The 20,408-nt window shown below is 53.9% G+C and overlaps 1 protein-coding gene and 1 pseudogene across 1 annotated transcript in view; one reads left to right on the plus strand and one right to left on the minus strand.

The window, feature by feature from the left end:
- LOC148595570 (transmembrane protein 209-like) overlaps window positions 1-20,408 on the plus strand; it is a 57,304-nt gene that overhangs the window by 32,483 nt on the left and 4,413 nt on the right. The gene's annotated exons all lie outside the window — the stretch shown is intronic.
- LOC148595573 (adenylate cyclase type 10-like) lies at window positions 412-19,817 on the minus strand (annotated as a pseudogene).

Below are 20,408 nucleotides of genomic sequence, written 5' to 3' on the forward strand. Positions count from 1 at the left end.
TGCTCACAAGGAACAACTTGGAGAAGCAGGGCCTTACAGCAGATGCTGAGAAGGTGAAGATGAGCAAGAAAAAAAACTATCTGTTCAAGCCAGGATAACATTCAAATGCAGCAAGCACAACAAGCAGAAAGCCCCTGCTACCTGGAGAGGGGCTGCAAGGCCCCCTGTGCCTACAGACACCCAGCAGCCTTCTCTCTCCCTACGGCATCACTCCTAGTCTCCTAAGAGCAGGAGTCCCATGGCTAGGCAGGCCAAAAGCAGAGCCATGCCCCGGCTTTCCATGTTCTCAACCCCAGGGACGGAGGCCCAGGCAGGGCCCAGCTTGCTCTCTTTCTGCACAGCTGTTCTGTGCTGACCAAGAGTTGACCCGCGGCTCCACATGCTCCCAAGCAGCCTGCTCAACAAGGACACTCACAGCTCTTCCGAGATGCCCAGGTATTGATGGATGGTGCCAGGATCAACAACCCCCTTCATCTTCACCTCGGGCAGCTCCTTGAAGCAGCTATGGGGCAGCTGAGAGGCAGCGTAGGTCGCTGTGTCGCACGACACTACCCCAGGATAGCACTCCATCAGCCGGGCTGCCAAGTTTACCTTCTGGCCGATGACTGCCACAGAGAGAGAGCGCACATCGACATGCTTAGGAGACCAACCCACTGCAGCCTCCAGGGCCAACGGCTGCCTGGCCTGCAGCACAGGCAAGCCCCCGACCCCTGGGAGCACAGCCCAAAGGGCAGCAAGGCCCCATTCCCCCCACCACAGTGCCCCCGCTCTGCTCTGCCATCCCCGCTAGACCACAGGCCCAGCCCTAGGCCCGGCCCAGCAGACACGGGCCACGGGCTGCTCCCTGCCGCTCCGCCGCTTCCTTTGGCGCGCGGCTCTGCCTGCACAGAGCCCCCAGGCGCTCCTCGGGTGACCCAGTCCTACCTGTGTACTCGTGCCTCACGCGGTGGCCGACGACTCCACAGAACACCGTCCCGGTCGTGACCCCAACGGACACCGCCCTGGCACACACAGAGAGGGACAGGGATTCAGCAGGGTCCGGGCACAGCCCTGCCTGCCCGCCTCCCTTCACACCTGCCCACCTCCCTTCACGCCTGCCCACTCACTCAATCTTCGTGAACCTCGAGACGCACGCCTTGGAGATTCGGAGAGCACTTTCCAAGGCGTGGATGCTCTCGCTGGGCACCTTGTCTCCAGGGAGTCCAAACACACACAGCAGCGTGCAGCCCTGCCAAGGATGGAGGCAGCGCACCTTGAGACAAGGGCGACAGCAATCGGCTCTTTCCAAGCGATTCCAGGCTCCGTGGAGCCCAGTAGAGCTTCAGGGCAGCGTCAAGTGCGAGGCTGCTGATCCCAGCACCAAGGCAGAGCTGCTTTGCTTTTGCCCACTGCTCAAGACACAGAGCCACTTCCCTTTGCTTTGCTGCCCACACTTTTGTGGGGTGCACAGCTGCCCCACACTCACTTTGTCAAACAGGCAGATTTTGTTGATCTGGCCCTTGTAAGGACAGATGATACGCGATATAATGACGCTGCTGTCCTGGATCCCCTTGCACATGTGCTGTAAGCTGACGTCCCTTGCAAAGTGCAGCTTGGCAAAGAGGCAGCTGACTGGACGCAGCTCAGATAAGCAGTCCAGCGTCTGTCCGTCATTGATCTGGAGGACAAGAGCAGGAGAGTTTCAGCAGCCACCTCTGCCTGAGCCCCTGCTGCCTGCAGCAGTGCCTAGAGGAGAGCACACAGCTGGGCAGGAGCAGGTGCTATCAGAGCAAGGAATAAATCCTCCCCTCTGGGCAAAGCCAGCATCAGCACAAGCAACACAATCCTGCAATGAATCACTAAGTAGAGAAATGACTGCCAGGAACACACCACCTTGCTACAGGTATGGAAACAACAGGCCACCCTCAGTGATGCTCTTAGGACTCCAGGGGAAGCTCCCTGTTACCCTACAGGCATGTCCAGAGCCGTAGCACTGGAAAACGCAGAGGGAAATCCACCTCCCACCACCTACCTCTCTCAGCAGGAGCATTGGGCGGGCAGGCTTCTGGCACGGGCCACTCAGTGCCCAGTAGCACCAGGGTCTCCCTAAGCCAGCCTTTTCTTTGCCTGCTTTCTCGAGAACTCCCTCTGTGCAGTGCACAAGCCCTCCTCCCCTCCCAAAATGCATCTCCCAGCAGCTCAGGCTTACCTTCCGCACAACAGTTGCTGGGATGTACTTGTGCAGCTGCTTCCCCAGAATGTTATAAGGGGGCAGGGTTACAGCAGGCCTCAGGATGCCTAAGGGAGGAAGAGCCACATGGTCACTGGTGCCATGGTGCCATGAGCCTGCCTAGGAGGGTGCTGGGAAGCAGGGGCTGGCACGGGAACGCAGGGAAAACAATTCTTCTCCACTGGCATCTCTGTTCCTCTTGCAGGTGCTCAGCCAGAGCAGCCCCCTTCTAGGAGGAGGGAGCAGCCAGCCCCTGGATGAAGCTCACAGGCATGAGCATTAAGCGCAAGCGAGAGAGGGCACAGGGCATTCCTCGCTGGCCCCTGAAGAAGCCCATCCCTATCTTTCTGGGTGGCCCCAGAAGAGCACGGAGTTGACCCTTACCTGTTTGTTGAGGCACAGAGGAGTTCAGCCGGCCTCGCTTCACGTGATGCAAGATGTCTTCATATTCACTCTCAGACATCTGGTCCATGCCTGTAACCTAAAGGCACAGAGAACAAGAAGGGGTCAAGAACATCTCCATGACCCACAGTGGACGAAGGCCAAAGCCTTCCAGGTGCCCCGACCCCCTCCTCAGACCCAGTAAGCAGAGTCCCGTGTTATCCCTGAGACAGAAGGGCAATAGCTACAGCTCCCCATCTACATCAACACCTGCAACTCCATCCACCTTCACCTCCTCAGCCTTCTCACACCTTCCAAACTCAGGCCCATGTCTAGGGCCTCCAAATGGCTCTAGAGGCCATCCCACCCACCTTCACTGTACAACCATCAAGTCTCCTTGTCCTGATCCTGCTCTGGTCACAGAGCTCCCAGCAGTGGGCTGACAGGATAACGTCGCTCGCATTGGCAGCATGTTGGGCCTGCCAAACGTCATCCACAGCCTGGCCAAGGATCAGGAAGCGCCTCTCCTTTTCATCTCCTACAGTCACATAGGACATGTGCCCTGCGGAGATCCCTGTTGGGGAGAGACAGGCAGAGCTGAGGCACACTGCCTTTGCACCTCCCCAGCCCCCCACAGTTGGACTCTTCCCAGGCTCCATTGGAAACTCCACCATGGGCTCAGCACACTGGCACTTGTGCTCACTCTCTGCATGGTTTGCATGCAGGCAGCTCCTAAATGGCTGCCTGAGAACACACAGGGGCCTCCCACAGCAAAGACCTGCAGCCGCCCGAGCAGGGAGGGATCAGCACCTCTCCCCGACGCTGCAAAGTGCCCTGCGGCTCTGCACAGCCCCACGCACGCCTCTGCGCCTACTGCAGCCAGCCCAGCACTCCCCATACCTATCTTGAGGCGCAGCTTCAGGCCCACATCCGTCTTCCGCACCCTGTACATCTGCTGGATCCGCTGGCTACAGTGCAGCACCAAGCTGATGGTGTTGCTCAGCTGGGCTTCATTTACTCGCCACAGCACTAGCACAGCATCCCCTAGGGAAAGCAAGGGCACAGGGAAGGCTCCCATCAGACACAGTCCTCCCACAGCTGCCGCGACAGCAGAAGCCAGCAGGCACGCGGAGGAAACAGTGTTTGGGTGAAGACCTGCTCCCAAACTGCAGCACCCTGTGCACGGGGACACCCTCCCCGCGTCCTGGCCAGCTGCAGCAGCAGCCACATGGGCAGAGGAAGAGGGTGCCCCGGGCGGCTGGATGAACATGGGCCTCCCTCCTAGCCGGTGCCATGCAGCCCAGACACAACCCCCACCCCTCCTCTCCCACGGGCTGCCCCGACGCCCAGGCTCCCAGGGTGCCCTGACAGCCGCTGCCGTCATTGCCGTCCCACTGCAGCTCCAGCCTGGGTCCCCATGTAGAGCTCCCCCGAGCACCACGGAGCCAAGAGAGCCACCCCTGCGGGCCCTGCCACCCCGCGCCTCCGGCCTCCTTTCCCCCAGCGCTCCTCTGCAGCTGCAGCACACCGCGCTGAGTCTCTTTTACCAGCAAACTTCAGGATGTCCCCTCCAAAAGCCAACATCTCTGCACACAAAAGAAAGCAGGAGAAGCATTGCCCAGCTGTCCTCACTGGCCCTCAGGGCCACAGAAAGGCCCAGCCCGCTCAAGGAGGCAGCAGCAGCTGCCCAGCACCATCATCTCCTCATGGCCCAATCCCACACACGCCTGCAGAGCAGCACTTACCTTCCAAGATGTCACCCATATAGAGGTTGAGGGTCTGCGTCACCTCCTCCGCACCCCGGTCGAGGCTGGTGCTCTGACTGAACTTCTCTGTCAGAGCAGTGAAGCCTGAAACAAGGACACAGCGGCACAGAGAAATCAGCAAGTGTCTCCATGGACCAAGGACACGGCACTTCCCACATCACTTGCACCCACTCAAGAGAGAGACACAAGCCAGGAGAACAGGCAGGGGCCCCTGGCAGCGGGCACAGCCGCCTCATTCCACCCGCACTCATGAGCGCATGGCTTGCCCCTTCTCACCCCTAGACATTATAAGCAAGCGCCAGCCCTTGGCTGGGGCTCTCTAGCATGTCCCACAGCCACCTCACCTCATGCCTATGGCCATGCAATATCCAAGTGGTACTTCTCCCAAAGGGAAGACCTCAGCAGCAAAGAGATCACCTTTGAGCCATTCGCTACGATGCTCCAAAAGGCCCACTAAATCCCAGTGGCACGGGCCGCTGACTTCTCCTCAATGCCTACCCATCGTAACACTTGCACCCACCTGAGACATCCGCAAAGAGCAGGACTCCATGGAAGCCCTGAGCAAGGCGGATCTCATGCTTCAAGTCCTCAGCCAACACCAAGTCGGGGACGAAAGCAACTACTTCCCCCAGCAGCGAGCAGCGCTTTGAGCGTTGCTTCCAAGCACAAGCCATCGTCAGTGCCCTGTGGTACCTGCGGTACCTCAGAAGAAGACGACCGTGCCCAGCAGGAAGGACAACCAGACAGCGCTGTGCAGACTCGCGCACTGAGCCCGGGCCCTTGTGAGGCACGGCCAGCCCTCTGCCACCAACGCAGGGTCACAAGCGGCTCACAGTGACATCGGCCACGTGTCAGCAGTTACCCATAAGCTGACACCACGCTACAGGTCTGGCTAACAGAGATCACCTGTGCAAGGCATTGCTTCACCAGCCCGTGTTGCAGAGCTGCCCAACTCCCTCCTTACTCCAGCGCAATGCTGGCGTCTCCCGTATGGAGCTGGAGGGAGGCTCACGTGCTCACTGATGTCTGCCTGTGCCTGAAGCAGCTGCTTCCTGCATTCCCAAGCACAAACGCTGGCCTAGTCAGCATCCTAAGAGCGGGCACTCCAGGCGTCCCCTTGAGAAGGGAGCACAGGGCATCGCATACGCTCAGCTCCGCACTGGCCACAGGGCCAAGAGCACAAGGAGCAAGGCTCCTTCCCAGAATCCCAGAATCATGGAATGGTTGAGGTCAGAAAGGACCACTACAGATCACCTAGTCCAACACCCCTTGCTCTAGCAGGGACACCACAGAGCACGTGGCGCAGGGTTGCATCCACACAGTTTTTGAATATCTCCAGAGAAGGAGAATCCACAACCTGCCTGGGCAGCGTGTTCCAGAGCTTTGTCACCCTCACGGTAGTAGAAGTTCTTCCTCACATAGAGATGAAACTTCCTGTGTTTCAGTTTGTACCCATTACCCCTTGTTCTGGCACTGGTCGTCTGTTGGGGCCTTAGCACTTTTACAGGAATACGAGGAGCTGAAGTGATGAGAACCGAGGAGCTGAGGCGGTGAGAACCGGGAACTGAAGCGATGGGAACCAAGGCCACCCGGAGAAGATAACGCTCGTTAGCAACTTTTTAATGAGCTAGGCCGGCCATAGCCAGATAAGCATCCGGGAGGACCAGCAATAGAGCATCGGAAAGGAATGTCAGCCAGCTGCAAGCTAGTTATGCATGGACACTATAGCTTAACCAATGAGAATGCTGTTGCTTAGCGCGTGTGTACGCTTACAGGTGATAGAATTGTATAAAGCTACACCGTAGAGAATAGTAAACGAATTGAACCTGCTTCACATTGAAGTGTCGTTCATTCCGTCTCGCGGGGTGGGCCTCGGCATCTGGTGACCCCGACGTGATACGACCGTGGGTAGAGTGGAGCCGAGAACGCGAGGGATCCTGCAGCCAGCGGAGAAGTAGCTGGGCGCCCGGGAGAGGCGGATCGTGGCCACGGCTGACCTAGTGAGTCAGGACTGACCTGGTGAGTCAGGGGCAGGATGGGGATTGCTGCATCAGCAACTAGGATGGAAATTGCTGCATCAGCAACGGAGCGTGCTATTATAGAAAGTTTGTTAAAGCTCGCTCAAAAGACTGAAACTGAGATCTCAAAAGACGATTTAATTGACTTGCTGCTGTTTTGTAAGCAGAAAAAACTCATAGAAGAAACTTCTCAGGTATATAAGCTCGAGTCCTGGGAGCGAGTGGGAAAAGAACTGTGGGATGGTGTGCAAGTAGGTTCAAAGGAAGCTCGGCGACTTGCGAAAATATATCGTCCCGTGCGGCTAATGCTTGAACAATTGCACGGGGAGGCTCAAGTCGCTGCTGCTTTGCGAGAGGCACTCGGCGGAGAAAAGGGGGAGGAGAGTGGCTCAGGAGACTCCGAGTGGACTGAAATTATTGAACCGAATCCATACGAGGAAATGGACAATAAGGAAAAAGGGATTTCATCTCGACAGGCGTGTCCAGTAACTCTAGCTGAACGTGAAGTATGGGGGGGAGTGGATGAGTATCTTCCACCGTGGGAGGGGGAGGAACGACCACCCCCGGAACGACCACTCCCCACAGCGCCCGAAATGGACGTGGATCCGATTAAAGTACCGATCCCGAATGGGTCGGATGACGATGACAGTACCATCCAAGGAATGCGACGAGAACTTCGGGAGCAAACAGAGAGAATGACGGAGTTATTGGAACAGATGCGGCGCTTAGATTGTGGGTCCAGGGCAAGGGATGTGAAGGCAGCATATAAGGCTGCCCATAAGGCTATCGTAGAGGGGTTGGAGAATGTGGATAAACAACTGGGGCAATGGGAGGCGCGAAAAGGTACTTCTAGCTCTAAGGTGAATGAAGAGGTTATGAAACGACAAAAGGAGTGGGTACTGCAGAAGGTTAAAGAAGGGAGTATGACAATTGACGAAGCAAAAAATTATCTACAGGCAAAATTTGGTATGGAGGGTTACATTTTGGGTGGAGAGATTGAGGAGTTATGGAAGGCTCAAAAGAAAGGGGAAGCAGCTGGAGGGAGCGATCCAGATGAAGAAGGGTTGTTGTCGTGGTTCCGAGCCACTGTAAGTGGAAGTGATAGTGCGGGAAAAAGTAAGGATGTGGCGCCACCTATTGATCCAACTTTTAACGCGGGAGCGCGGTATAAGGGGTTGATAGAGAATGCTCGGTTACAGGGGGACTTTATATTAACTCCAATAGCAGCCCCCGTAGTAGTGGGAGCCCAGGGCCCCAAGTGGGAGCCTTTAGATTGGAAATTGGTGCGAGATTTACAAAAAACAGTGATGCAATATGGACATGATAATAAGCTTGTTCGAAACCAAGTCTCTGCTTTGTTTAAATATTCGAGTATGGTTCCTGCAGATAGCAGGGCTATAATGGAACTTCTGCTTTCCTCTACTACCTATATGCTCTGGCTAGCAAAGTGGCAAGAAAGGTTAGAAGAAAAGCAATTGGAAAATCTAAATTGTAGTATGGATGATCCGTTAAGGGTCGCCACTCTCGACCAACTGATGGGAAATGGGCGTTATCGGGCAGTTGAGGCCCAAGCAGCGCTTCACCCTAGAGTATTACAACAATCAAAAAATGCAGCTTTAGCAACCTTTCTTGCCCTGCCACAGATAGGAACACCTCAATTGCCATATACTAAAATAATGCAAAAGCCAGACGAGCCTTTTTTCGGTTTTGTCGACCGGCTGAAGGATGCCCTGGATATGGCACCTAATGTGCCTCCAGAGATGAAAGCAATATTGGCTAAGGAATTGGCAATACAAAACGCAAATCAATCCTGTAAACAACTGTTGGCTACTCTGCCACCAGGGGCCTCGATTATTCAAATGATAGAAATATGTTCCCGAGCACCACTGGTCGAAGAAGAGCAGAAGGCTAAAATACATGCCGTGGCTTTGGCTACAGCACTCAAGGAGGGGAGAATATCTGGAAAGGGGGATAAAGAATTTCATGGAGTGTGTTTTCAATGTGGCCTACCAGGACATGTGAAAAGAAGGTGTCCTAACAAATTTAGAGTTGAAGGTGTGGGCCCGAAAGGATTTAATGGGAACTGTGCTAAATGTCAAAAGTTTGGGCATAAGGCAGCAGAATGTCGGTCACGATGTTATAAGAACGGTACACAGTTGCAGGGAAACGGGAGCTGCCGTGTTATGAGGGACGCGGCGAACAAATATCCCCGAACGATGGCTGCCTCTGCGAGCTCTCCTCCGCAACTTGCGGAAGTGCAGGAGTCGATTTGGCCGTGGCAAAATCCACAGTAATTAGAGATTCTGATGTGCACATATTGGAATCTACGTGCACTGGTCCCCTGGGGAAGGGCCTATCCGCTTTGGTGATTGGCCGTTCCTCAGCTTCAAAAATGGGTATTTTTGTTCTACCAGGGTGTATTGATGCTGATTACTCTGGAAATATTGGCATAATGATTAAAATTTTCAATCCTCCTGTTACTATTCCAGCACTGAGCAGGATAGCCCAATTGATACCTTTTCGAGCTCTAGTTCCTAATCCTGGACAGGCCCAGCGTGGAAACAAAGGCTTTGGATCTTCTGGACCCCCCCAGGTTGCCTTTTGTGAAAAAATAACTACTCAGCGTCCGACAAGACTCGTGAGTATGGTGGGACCGGATGGTGTTCGTCTTACTGATGTTGCCATGATGATTGATACAGGTTCAGATATCACTATCGTTCCCAAGTTTGCATGGCCACCTCAGTGGGATCTGCAAGAAATTGATGCTCCTGCGACAGGTATCGGAGGGCAATCTCCTACGCAGGTTAGTCGATGCTTTGTAACCATCATGGATAAAGAGGGAAACAGAGCCATGATAAAACCTTATGTGATGTGTACATCACTGTGGCTGTTGGGAAGGGATGTTCTGGCCCAGTGGGGAATCATCTTGCAGACACCTTTTCCCTAGCGGCCATTGGGGGCAGCTTCCGCCCCACCTTAAAGTTAACATGGACCACGAAGGACCCTGTGTGGGTGGACCAATGGCCGCTGCCAGAGGAGAAGCTGCGTTACCTAAAGGAACTAGTTAAAGAACAATTAGACCAAGGTCATATTAAGCCGTCAACAAGTCCTTGGAACACCCCTATTTTCACCATTAAGAAAAAATCAGGAAAGTGGAGATTGTTACATGATCTCCGAGCTGTTAACGCATGCATGGCAAACATGGGAGCATTACAGCCAGGGTTGCCTTCACCTGTTATGCTCCCACAAGCATGGCATTTGTTAGTAATTGATCTGAAAGATTGTTTCTTTACCATACCCCTCGACCCGGAAGACAGTGACAAATTTGCCTTTACGGTTCCTACGATTAATAGGGAAGGCCCATCGGAGCGATATCAGTGGGTAGTTCTTCCACAGGGAATGAAAAATTCGCCAACCATCTGTCAATGGTTTGTGAATTTGGCCCTGAAACCGTGGAGGAAAAATCACCCAGATTTAATTACGTATCATTATATGGATGACATCCTAGTAGCAAGCCCTGAAGTTTTACCAGCTACGCACGAAGAGGAATTAATTACTTGTTTAAAGGAATTTGGTTTGGTCGTTGCCCCTGAGAAAGTGCAAAGGCAAGCTCCTTGGAATTATTTGGGTATGGTTATCACAGAGGCTAGAATTAGACCCCAAAAGCTTAAATTGCAGACAAATATTAACACTGTTAACTGTGTGCAAAAATTAGTGGGAGACATCCAATGGATCAGAAATTTTTGTGGTATTACCAATGAGGAAATGGAGACGTTGTTTCAACTGCTCAGAGGAGCTAAAGAGCCTGCGGAAAAGCGGAGCTTAACTCCACAGGCTGCCACAGCCTTAGAACGAATTGAGGGGAAGATAGCCGGAACAGCTGCCTATAGATTACAGGAAGGGTTACCAATATCTTTGGTGGTTTATAATCGGAAAAGGGAGGTAGCAGTAATCATTGCCCAGATAAATGAGAAGGGAATCTTGTTTATACTCGAATGGGTTTTTCTTCCAAGTCACCTACGACGCACCTTAACTCAGAGGCATGAGGCAATTGGAATGGGAGTTTTGAAAGCCCGGCAGCGTTTACGAACAATTGCCGGTAGGGAGCCTGACAGTATTATTCTGCCTCTAAAGGTTCTGGAGCTAGTCGAAGAATGGTGCTTGCAAAGCATAGAATTTGCCTTAGCCATTCAGGGAATTAAAGTGGACAATCACTATCCTAAGCATCCTCTCTTCCACACCTCTTTGGAGCTGGAAGAGCGAGAAATCCGGAGCTCAAGACCATTGTCAAACGCGATTACTGTATTCACGGATGCTAGTAGCAAAACTGGAAAGTATGGGTATGCTTTCCGGGAGTCAGATCTCTGGAAAACACAAATTCGGAAAGAGACTGCGTCCGTACAGGTCCTAGAACTAAAAGCTGTAGTTTGGGCATTTTTAACCTTTCACGATCGGCCCATGAATATAGTCATCGATTCCTTGTATGTGGTAGGCATTGTTCAACGAATTAATAGGGCAATTATAGGGCACGTAAACAACCATAGTCTTCAAGCCTTGTTTGTTCAGCTTTGGAACATCATACAACAGAGGAGGTATGCTTTTTGGGTATCACATATCCGTAGCCACACTGCACTCCCTGGTCCTTTAACAGAAGGCAATGCAGTCATAGATAGTGCTGTGTCAGCAGCAGGTATTCCTTGTTCGGTGGAACAGCAGGCATCAACTTCTCATTCATTTTTTCATCAGTCTGCTCGAGCGTTACAACGCGAATTTAAAATTTCCCGAGCAACAGCTCGTGCTATTATTGCTGCTTGTCCTGATTGTGCACGCTTGACCCCTTTACAGGAAATGGGTACTAACCCGAGGGGATTACAACCAAGACAGATATGGCAGTCAGATGTAACAGAGTTTGCACCTTTTGGGCACCTCAAGTATTTACATGTTACTGTGGATACCTGTTCAAAGGCTTTATGGGCCACCCCAGCCACTTCTGCAAATGCCAAGTCAGCCTGTAAACATTGGACTCAGGCAATTGCTGTTTTAGGAAAGCCTGACATTATAAAGACGGATAATGCCCCTGCGTATAAGAGTAACACCTGTGCAACCTTTTTCCAGCAATGGGGAATAATCCATCAGACGGGTATCCCTTATAATTCTGGTGGTCAGGCCATTATCGAGCGTCACCATAAAAATTTAAAACAATTATTGTTTGCTTTGAAAAAAGAGGGGGAGAAGAGTCCCTACGAGTTAATCAGTAAAGCATGTTATGTTTTAAATTGGCTTAACCCTCGAAATGATGATAGTATACCTATTTTCACCCATTTTTCTAAAAACCCAGCTGATCTTTCAGGAAAGAAGGTGCAGGTAGAAGTTTTCTGGCCGCAGAAACAGATCTGGGAAGGTCCAGTCGAGTTAATTACGTGGGGACGGGGTTATGCTTGTGTACTTGCAGGAGATGGAGCGACCTGGGTACCAGCCAAGTGGGTACGACCGTGGTTGCGGAACAGACAGGAACAATCAATGGACCAGGATGTCAGAATGGACCAGGTTCAGCTGTTTGGTAATCATCTTGATAACAGTGACAGGAATAGTGCAGGGGAAATGGCAGACAGAAATTCAGCAGAGGGAGAACATTTGGGTCACCATAGCTAATCAGACAGGCCAAAGTGCCTTCTGTCTTAGCTTGGAACGTCCAGGAGACCCTTTTCGTACTTGTTTGATAGGTGTCCCTGTTTGGCAACCTCAAGAATTCAATGGATACGTAACTAATTTTGCTGTGCTTAATGATACTCTATTAAATACTACTATGTGCTCTTACCGATCAAAGCGAACGGCAGAACAGTTAGACGGGTGCTGGCAATGTGAAATCATTAAAAGTCTGAATGGCACTCTGACTTCCCCGCCGGAGGAATTAGACTTGTTGGGAAGTCTGAATGCCACAAATACCACCCGAAACGGTGGATGGGTTAGTTTTGAACTGCATAGCAAAGGTGCACTTGAAGAAAGTACATCGCAATGGGCAATAGTTAACTCGGGGCTGAAAATTAATGATGTTTATCTTCACACATATACCCAATGTAAATTAACGAGCTTCTCTGCAAAACGGCTACCACCAGGAGTGTTTTTAATATGCGGAGACCGGGCATGGAACGGAGTACCGTCCAGTCCACAAGGAGGTCCATGTTATCTGGGGAGACTGAGTTTGTTTCACCCTAATATATCTCAAGTGATGACCTTTGTATCCAAAAGGAAGAAACGATCGATACATGAGTTAGATTGTACAAAAGTTGGGGATCCAAGATTTTGGTCAAGGGTCAAAACTATCTTCGTGTCCCTGCTTATCCCAGGGAGCACTGCCGCACGAGCAATGACTTCCTTGAAACAGCTAGCATGCTGGACAAGGAATGAACTAAATTTAACATCAGACATTTTAGATCAGCTATCGCAAGATGTAGCTAGTGTAAATCATGCAGTACTGCAGAATAGAGCCGCAGTAGATTTTCTGCTTTTAGCACATGGGCATGGGTGTGAGGATTTTGAAGGTATGTGTTGTTTAAACTTATCCGATCATTCAGAGTCTATCCATAAAAAGATTGCGCTCTTGAAAGAAGGGCTGCACAAGTTGAAGGAAGAAAGTTGGGGATTAGAAGATTGGCTCAGATCGTTAGGCTTAGGACCATGGATTACAGAAATGTTGTACCACTTGTGCGTGATCGGGATGGTTATACTCGTGCTTGTTATTATGTTACCTTGCTTTTGCCAATACTTGCAACGCTTGATGCATAATACCGCTAATTCTGTTTTTGAAAAAAGAGGGGGAAATGTTGGGGCCTTAGCACTTTTACAGGAATACGAGGAGCTGAAGTGATGAGAACCGAGGAGCTGAGGCGGTGAGAACCGGGAACTGAAGCGATGGGAACCAAGGCCACCCGGAGAAGATAACGCTCGTTAGCAACTTTTTAATGAGCTAGGCCGGCCATAGCCAGATAAGCATCCGGGAGGACCAGCAATAGAGCATCGGAAAGGAATGTCAGCCAGCTGCAAGCTAGTTATGCATGGACACTATAGCTTAACCAATGAGAATGCTGTTGCTTAGCGCGTGTGTACGCTTACAGGTGATAGAATTGTATAAAGCTACACCGTAGAGAATAGTAAACGAATTGAACCTGCTTCACATTGAAGTGTCGTTCATTCCGTCTCGCGGGGTGGGCCTCGGCAGTCGTCACCAAAAACAGTTTGGCCCCATCCTCTCTACATCTTCCTTTCAGGTGCCTGTACATGTTGAGAAGGTCTCAGTCTTCTCCTAAACAGGCTAAACAGGCCAAGCTCGCTTAGTCTTTCCTTGTAAGATAGACACTCGAGTCCCTTGATCCTTTTGGTTGCTCTAATGCAGGCCTCAATCCCATTGGCATTCTTGGCCACAAGGGCACACTGCTAGCTCATGGTGAATTTGTTGCCCACCAAAACTCCCAATCCCTATCCCCAGAGCTGCTTTCCAGCAGGTCAGCCCCTAACCTGCACTGCTGCCTGGGGTTAATCCTCCCTAGGTGCAGGAGCTGCACTTGTCCTTGTTGAACCTCATGAGCTTCCTCTTTGAACAACTCTCCAACATGTCGAGGTCCCTCTGAAGGGCAGCACAGCTTCCTGGAGTGTTAACCACTCCATCCAGTTTGGTATCATCTGCAAACTTGCTGAGGGGCCACTCTGTCCACACCTCCAAGTCATTGATGAATAAATTGCACAGCACTGATGAATATATTGAACAGCACTGGGCCCAGTACTGACCCCTCAGGGACGCCACTGGCCACAGGCCTCCAACTAGACTAGGCACCGTTTATCACAACCCTCTGAGTGCTGCCGTCCAGCCAGTTCTCCGTCCACCTCACCGTGCACTCGTCTAACCCGCACTTCCTGAGCTTGCCCACATGGAGGTTGTGCGAGACAATGTCGAAAGCCTTGCTGAAGTCAAAGCAGACAACATCCACCGCTCTCCTCTCATCCAACCAGCCAGTCATGACTCCCTTTTGGGGAATCCACACTGACTACTCCTGAGCCCCCTCTTTTCCTTCATGTGCCTAGAGATGGTCTCTAGGACGAGCTGTTTGTCATCTTCTCTTGCATTCTACATTTCCATATTGCTAACAGCAATAGGAAGGTCAAGAAGTCCTAAATGGTACAGCCACCATGTTGAGACAAACACACTCCAAAACAGTCCCTTACACCTTATTCACATGCACACGCACCACTGGCTCATATGGCCTTGCTCCTAACACCCAGGCTCTTCTCCTCAGGCCAGTCCCCACTTCCTCACATTCCAGTCTGTCCTGATAGACAAGGTTATATTGTTCCCAACACTGTGGGACGGCCAAGAGATTTCCTTGATAGTGGGAAGCAGATTGGAAAATGTCTGGAGAAAAAAACAATAATAAAACAGCTTGGAAAGTTCAGACTGAACATTATGATGAAGAAATGTCACTTGAAGGCTAGTGCTGTGGTGCAACTGGCCGCCCTGGAGGAGTCAACGCCTGACTTTGAATTCTTGAATGTTTTGTTCATTGTCCCCTCACCAAGAGAGGTTCATGAACTCAGCATAAAATATGCCATAGGGCTCACTGAAAAGCAAAAAGCTCTGGCCAACTGTGTTTCCTCCTGTAATGTTCTCCAAGTCTTGTACAGCTAATTGGAAAGGTTTAGGGAGGGTAGATGAAAGGTGATGTTAGAATTTGTCAGCTTAAGCAGGACATATGGGACTGGGAGAGCCACCAGCTCCTGGGAGTCCTGGGCCCTGATGTGGGCAAATGCTCTTCATGGGGATCCTGGAGTCGCCTGCGCTTCTGTGCAAAAGTAGGGAGAAACCTCTGATGCAGGACCCTAGAGAAGAGAGATTTCCTTGGCTGCTCAGAGGAACCCATGCAGGACTTGGGGATGTCAAAGGAAGCCCAAGCCACCAACACCAAAAGCTCTGCTCTTCCTGGAGACCTTCTGAAGCCCTCAGGCTGGGAGCAGGAGGGAGCATGGGGAAACAGCCATGTGCCAGAATTCCCTCCATGAGGCCTTCAGCTCCACAACTTGTCACAGCTTCAAGGAAACTCGCCCAAACCACTATTTCCCATGATCCTGGTGCATAGAGGAAGCTGAGCACACACACAGGAGAAAGGGGAGAGGCCCCAGGTGTAAAGTGCAGCCCCCTGTGACATAGACAGGGTGCTAGAGGCCAAATAAGCAACCCAAAGAAATGAGTAAAGGTCCTGCTGTCCTTTGCAGTGGCTTGCAAAGCTGCAGCTCTGACAGCATTCAAGGGGGATGGGGTTTCTCTTCTGCAAGATTGGCCCCAGGACTGTGCAAGGACATGGAGGAGAGGGATGTTGCTTGTGGGGATGCTCACAAGCTTCCGTAGTTGGGGAGCTGGGAGACAGTCATCTCCCCAACTTGTGACCAAGCTGAAATGCAGGCCCAAGATGAGAAATGGCTTTCCTAGGCATCAGACAAAGGAAAGCTGGGAAATATTCATGAGATACAAAAATCCTGGCATGAGTCATAGTTTTGGAGCATGGCAGGAACCAGCCTCCCAGCTAAAGCCCTCCGGAAGGAAGGAAGGAAGGAAGGTGTTAAGGGCACGTCTGCTCTTTCCTGACAGAGCATCTCTAGCTCAGGTAGCACAAACCAAGGAACCTTGCTGAGCACGGTTAAAAGCACAGGGCCTGTGGAGCCTGTCTCAGGAGAGCAGATTCCTTGTGTCCAGTTCTGGGATCCACAGTACAAGAGGGATGTGGAGCTGCTGGAGAGAGCCCAGCGCAGGGCTACAAGGATGATCAGGGGCCTGGAAAATCTGCCCTATGAGGAGAGACTGAGAGAGCTGGGCCTGTTCAGCCTGGAGAGGAGAAGGCTGAGAGGGGATCTAATCAGTGTCTGTAAGTATCTCAAGGGAGCCAGTGAGGAAGATGGTGCTGGCCTCTTTTCCCTGGTGGCCACTGACAGAACTAGAGGTAATGGCCACAAACTGAAACACCGAAAATTCCACAGGAACTTAAGGAAAAAATTGTTGATAGTGAGGGTGACAGAGCACTGGAACAGGCTGCCCAGAGAGGTTGTGGAGTCTCCTTCTCTGGAGATCTGTAAAACCCGCCTGGATGAAGTCCTGTGCCATGTGCTCTAGGTGACCCTGCGAGTGCAGGGGGGTTGGACTAGATGATCCCTGGAGGTCCCTTCCAACCTTCAGCATTCTACGATTCTATGATTCTATACCATTCTTAACTCATGCATGGAAGAGTCAGCTCTTCAGTTTCTTGGATTATTTTGCCACAGTTGAAAATCCACTCCTACCCGCCCCCCCCCCTTTTTTTTTTTTTTTGACCTGTCTTTTCAGAAACTTTGACATTCAAGCTGGTGTCCAGAATATCAGGCCCCCAGCAGCCTCTGAGGCCAGCCCAGAGGGGTGGCAAGGGCTGCCGTTGGTGGTCGGAGCTGTGCAAATGGCTGCAGCCTGGTGGCAGCCCCACACTCAGCGGCCCATCCTGGCTGCAGGTGCCAAGGCTGGTGCAGCGCGCGTGGAGAAATGTCCGCACTGCCACGGACACGTCTGCGTGACTGGGCACGGACCTTTCTGCTGCCGAGCAGAATGTGCCCCGGCAAGAAGGTCTCCAGCCTGCTGCAGCCACCCCACAGGTGTGTTGCTGGCTGCTTCAGCCCCAGGGACTGAAAGGCCCCTCTCTGTGCTTGCAGCAAAGCCGGGCTGCTTCTGGAGAACGAGCTGGAGAGCCTGCTGGAAGCCTGCTTCTCCAGCGTCTTCTCCCTGCCTCCAAGGGAGCATCTGGATGCTGTTCTCTACTCCCAGGTGGGTGCTGGCTGCTAAAGTGAGGCTCAGGGCAGGCTCCCAGCTTGCCTCTTCCTCGCCCATGCCCTCTCCCCCTGGCCCTGGACAGGGCCATGGGCAGTGTCACCAGGCTGCGCCCTGTGCAGCAGCAGCAGCAGCAGCAGCTCCCCTGGCCTGAGGGCTCTCCTGCCCTCAGCACTACTCTACATGTCCCCTTAGCACAGGAGGAATTCCAAGCCCTCTCTGACAGCTGTGGGGCAATAGGGAAGAAGCGCCTCAACCCTCTGTCCCCCTTGCAGATGCTGGACACCATGGACAGCATGCTGAAGGCCTTGATGCTTGGCAGCCCTTCCTCCAGCGTTGTGGACATGAAGACCATCCTGCAGGTCTGCTATCTGCCAGGAGCAGAGTTGCCAGCTCCAGGCCCTGTGGTGGGACAGGGGGGAGTTGTCCAGTAGTGGCTGGAGAGAGCCCAGTGTGGAGAGGGGACAAGCTCCCTCATGGCAATGGGGATCCCCACATTTCTCCTGTGTGAGTCCAGTGTCCCTTGGCTACAGCCAACATCCCCTCCTCCTCAACCCACTCCTGCACTCATTACAACCCCCATGGGCTCCTGCTGTCACATCAGGCCTGTCTGGGAGATTTGCCCCACAGTCACAAAGGACTCTGGATGCAAGATCTCTCTCTCTGGGCTCTGCAGGTGTTCCAAGGCACAAACCTGGCCAGGCATTTTGTGGGACACAGGACAGAGCAGCAGCTTTTCTCCTTGCAGCTCCTACTGCCCTACGCTGAGTGCCGGCAAGCAGCTGTGCATGAGAGGGCTGTGGGACGCCTTGCAAAACTGGGGGATCTCCTGACCAGCTCTTCTTTGGTGTCGGTAAGGAGCCTATGGTGCAGGCAAGCTGCAGCCACTGCCTGTCCCTTGTCAGCATGCAGCCATGTCCTGTAGCTCCAGGCTGCCTCCAAGGGAAGCCACCAAGGCTCTGGCTCAGTCGGATCCAAGCCTGCTAGGAGCGTGGGCCCAGGGCTTTGATCCTGAGCGCTGCCCCTCCGGCCTCGTGTCAGCACTGCCTCCCTCCCCTAGGTGCATGAATGCTTCCAAGTAGGCGGTGCCAGCTGTGGCAGCTTCTTGGAGAAGAGCGTGCCAGTCCTGGGGCAGCTGGTGGGACATCTCACCCTGTGTGGTGCCTGCAAGGATGAGGGGCGCAGTGACGAGGCCGCGGAGGCCCTGTGGCACCTCTATGAGTTCCTGCTGCAGGGAGAGAGTAAGAATTTCTGTGTGGTTGCAAGCAATTCCCCTTGCCCACCCCTTGCAATAGGTCCAGCGCCTCCCTGGGCGTCCTGCTGCGTTCTCTGTCCTGCTGGGGCCTTTTCCCCTGCCAGGGGAGGTGTGTCACTGATGCCTTCCGTGGGCCGTGTCCAGCTGTGCAGCCTTCATGCCGAGTGCCCTGTGTTTCCCCTCCCGTGCAGGCAGGGAGCCGTCGCAGGAGAGTGCCTGGCAGCAGGAGCTCCGAGAGGACTGGGAAACCGCAGGCACCTTGAGGCTTTCCCGGTCCAGGGACACCAGGGAAATGAGCAGGGTAAGGAGGGCCTCCCTGGCTGGGACCTCCAGCTGTGGGGTCAGCCTGCAACGTGGACGCGGAGAGGTGCGGCTGCCAGGTGGGGCTGAGGAGAGGGCTTGCACTTAGGCCAGTACTAGCCCTGGGCTTCCTTCCTGCATCCCGCAAGCTCTGCTTCCCTGCAGGAGCAGCGGCTGGGGACCTTAACCCCAGGCACCAGCCCCATCCCAGCGCCGTCACCCCAGCCAGCAGAGCCCCGGCTCCTGGCTCGGAGGGACTCGCTGTGCCAGCGCTGCCCCGTGTCGCTCTCAGGGCCACGTGCTGCTCAGCCAGGCCATGGAGTCGGGAGCCTGGCTGTGACGTCTCTCGGGGCTGCCTTATTCTCTTCCCTAGATGTTTGGGAAGCACCTGTGGCCGGACGAGAAGGCAGAGGCCATCCTTGTAGCCATCCGGGGCATGAGAGCCTGCAGCAGCTATGACACGCAGGCGGCTGCTCACATGCTGGATGAGCTCGTCATGGACGACGCGTGCCTTTTGGAGCATGTGAGTAGCCTGCGGGTGGCACGGCCGGGGTTCAGGCCCTTTGGGGGCTTGTTTTTCCCCTGAGTGCCCGTGTACCAGGCACCCAACTGCCTCTGTGGCCAGCCCAGAGCGGTGGCAAGGGCAGACCTTCTCTGTGGGAGCTGGGCAAAGGGCTGCAGTGTGGCAGCAGCCTCACACTCTGCCATGTGGGCTTCAGGCGCCCAGGCTGGTGCAGACAATGTGGGAAACCATCCTGGCCGTGCGAGATGCATCTGCACGGCTCAGCCTGGACAGAGCTCTTCTCCTGCTGAGCAGCACATGCCCAGACAAGGTGGTTGCCAGCCTGCTGAGCTGCTGCCCCTCATGTGACAGGTCTGTGCTGGCCAGGGGCAGTGGGCAGGGACAGGGCTGCGGCCTCGCAGGCCACGGGGCTGCAGCCGCGGCAGCCACTGACAAAGCGCTCTGGGCCTGCAGTGCCGCCAGCGCCACGTGGAAGGTGCTGGTGTCCAGACCTGGCGCCGCGGAGCCGGTGCTGCGGGAGCTGCTCATTGCGCTGCAGGACTGGCGGCTGCCCAAGGCAGCGGCCTCGCCTGTCTCTTCCCTGGCCGTGAGTTTGTGGAGGAAGCCCCGCTCTCCCCTCGGGCTGCCCTTGCCCCTGCGTCGAGAGGCAGGGCTCCCGCTGCCCTTCTCCATGCAGCCCCAAGTGGGGGCTCCCCGGGACGCACAGGCCCAGCGCGGGACGGGGGCTGCGGCTGGCAGGGCCTGGCCAGCGCCAGCTTGCTGGGCTGCTGGGCCTGCTTTGGGCCCTCTGCACACCCGGACACACGGAGCTGGCCGGAGCAGGTGCGTGTCCCCCTGCACCCCTGCATCGCCCTGCCGCGTGCGGCACGCGCTCAGCCTGCACTGGGGACAGGACTAGGGGCCAGGGCCACGTGAGGGCTCCAGGCAGCAGAAACGTCACCAGGGCCCAGTCAGGGCAGCCAGGGTGGCCTCCACGCTACGTGTGGCCCTCCAGGGGGATGTTCCCACTGCCCAGGAAGGCTCACGGTGGCTCTGTGGCACCCGAGCCCCAGGAGCTGCCGTGGCTCTGCTCTGGCCAGGCAGCCCCTCCAAGGCGCAGGGTGCTGCGAGGAGCCTCAC

This window comes from Tinamus guttatus, unplaced genomic scaffold (assembly GCF_059628265.1).
Source record: "Tinamus guttatus ecotype Peru unplaced genomic scaffold, ASM5962826v1 Tinamus_guttatus_pri_ptg000087l, whole genome shotgun sequence".
In the NCBI taxonomy this organism is placed as follows: Eukaryota; Metazoa; Chordata; class Aves; order Tinamiformes; family Tinamidae; genus Tinamus; species Tinamus guttatus.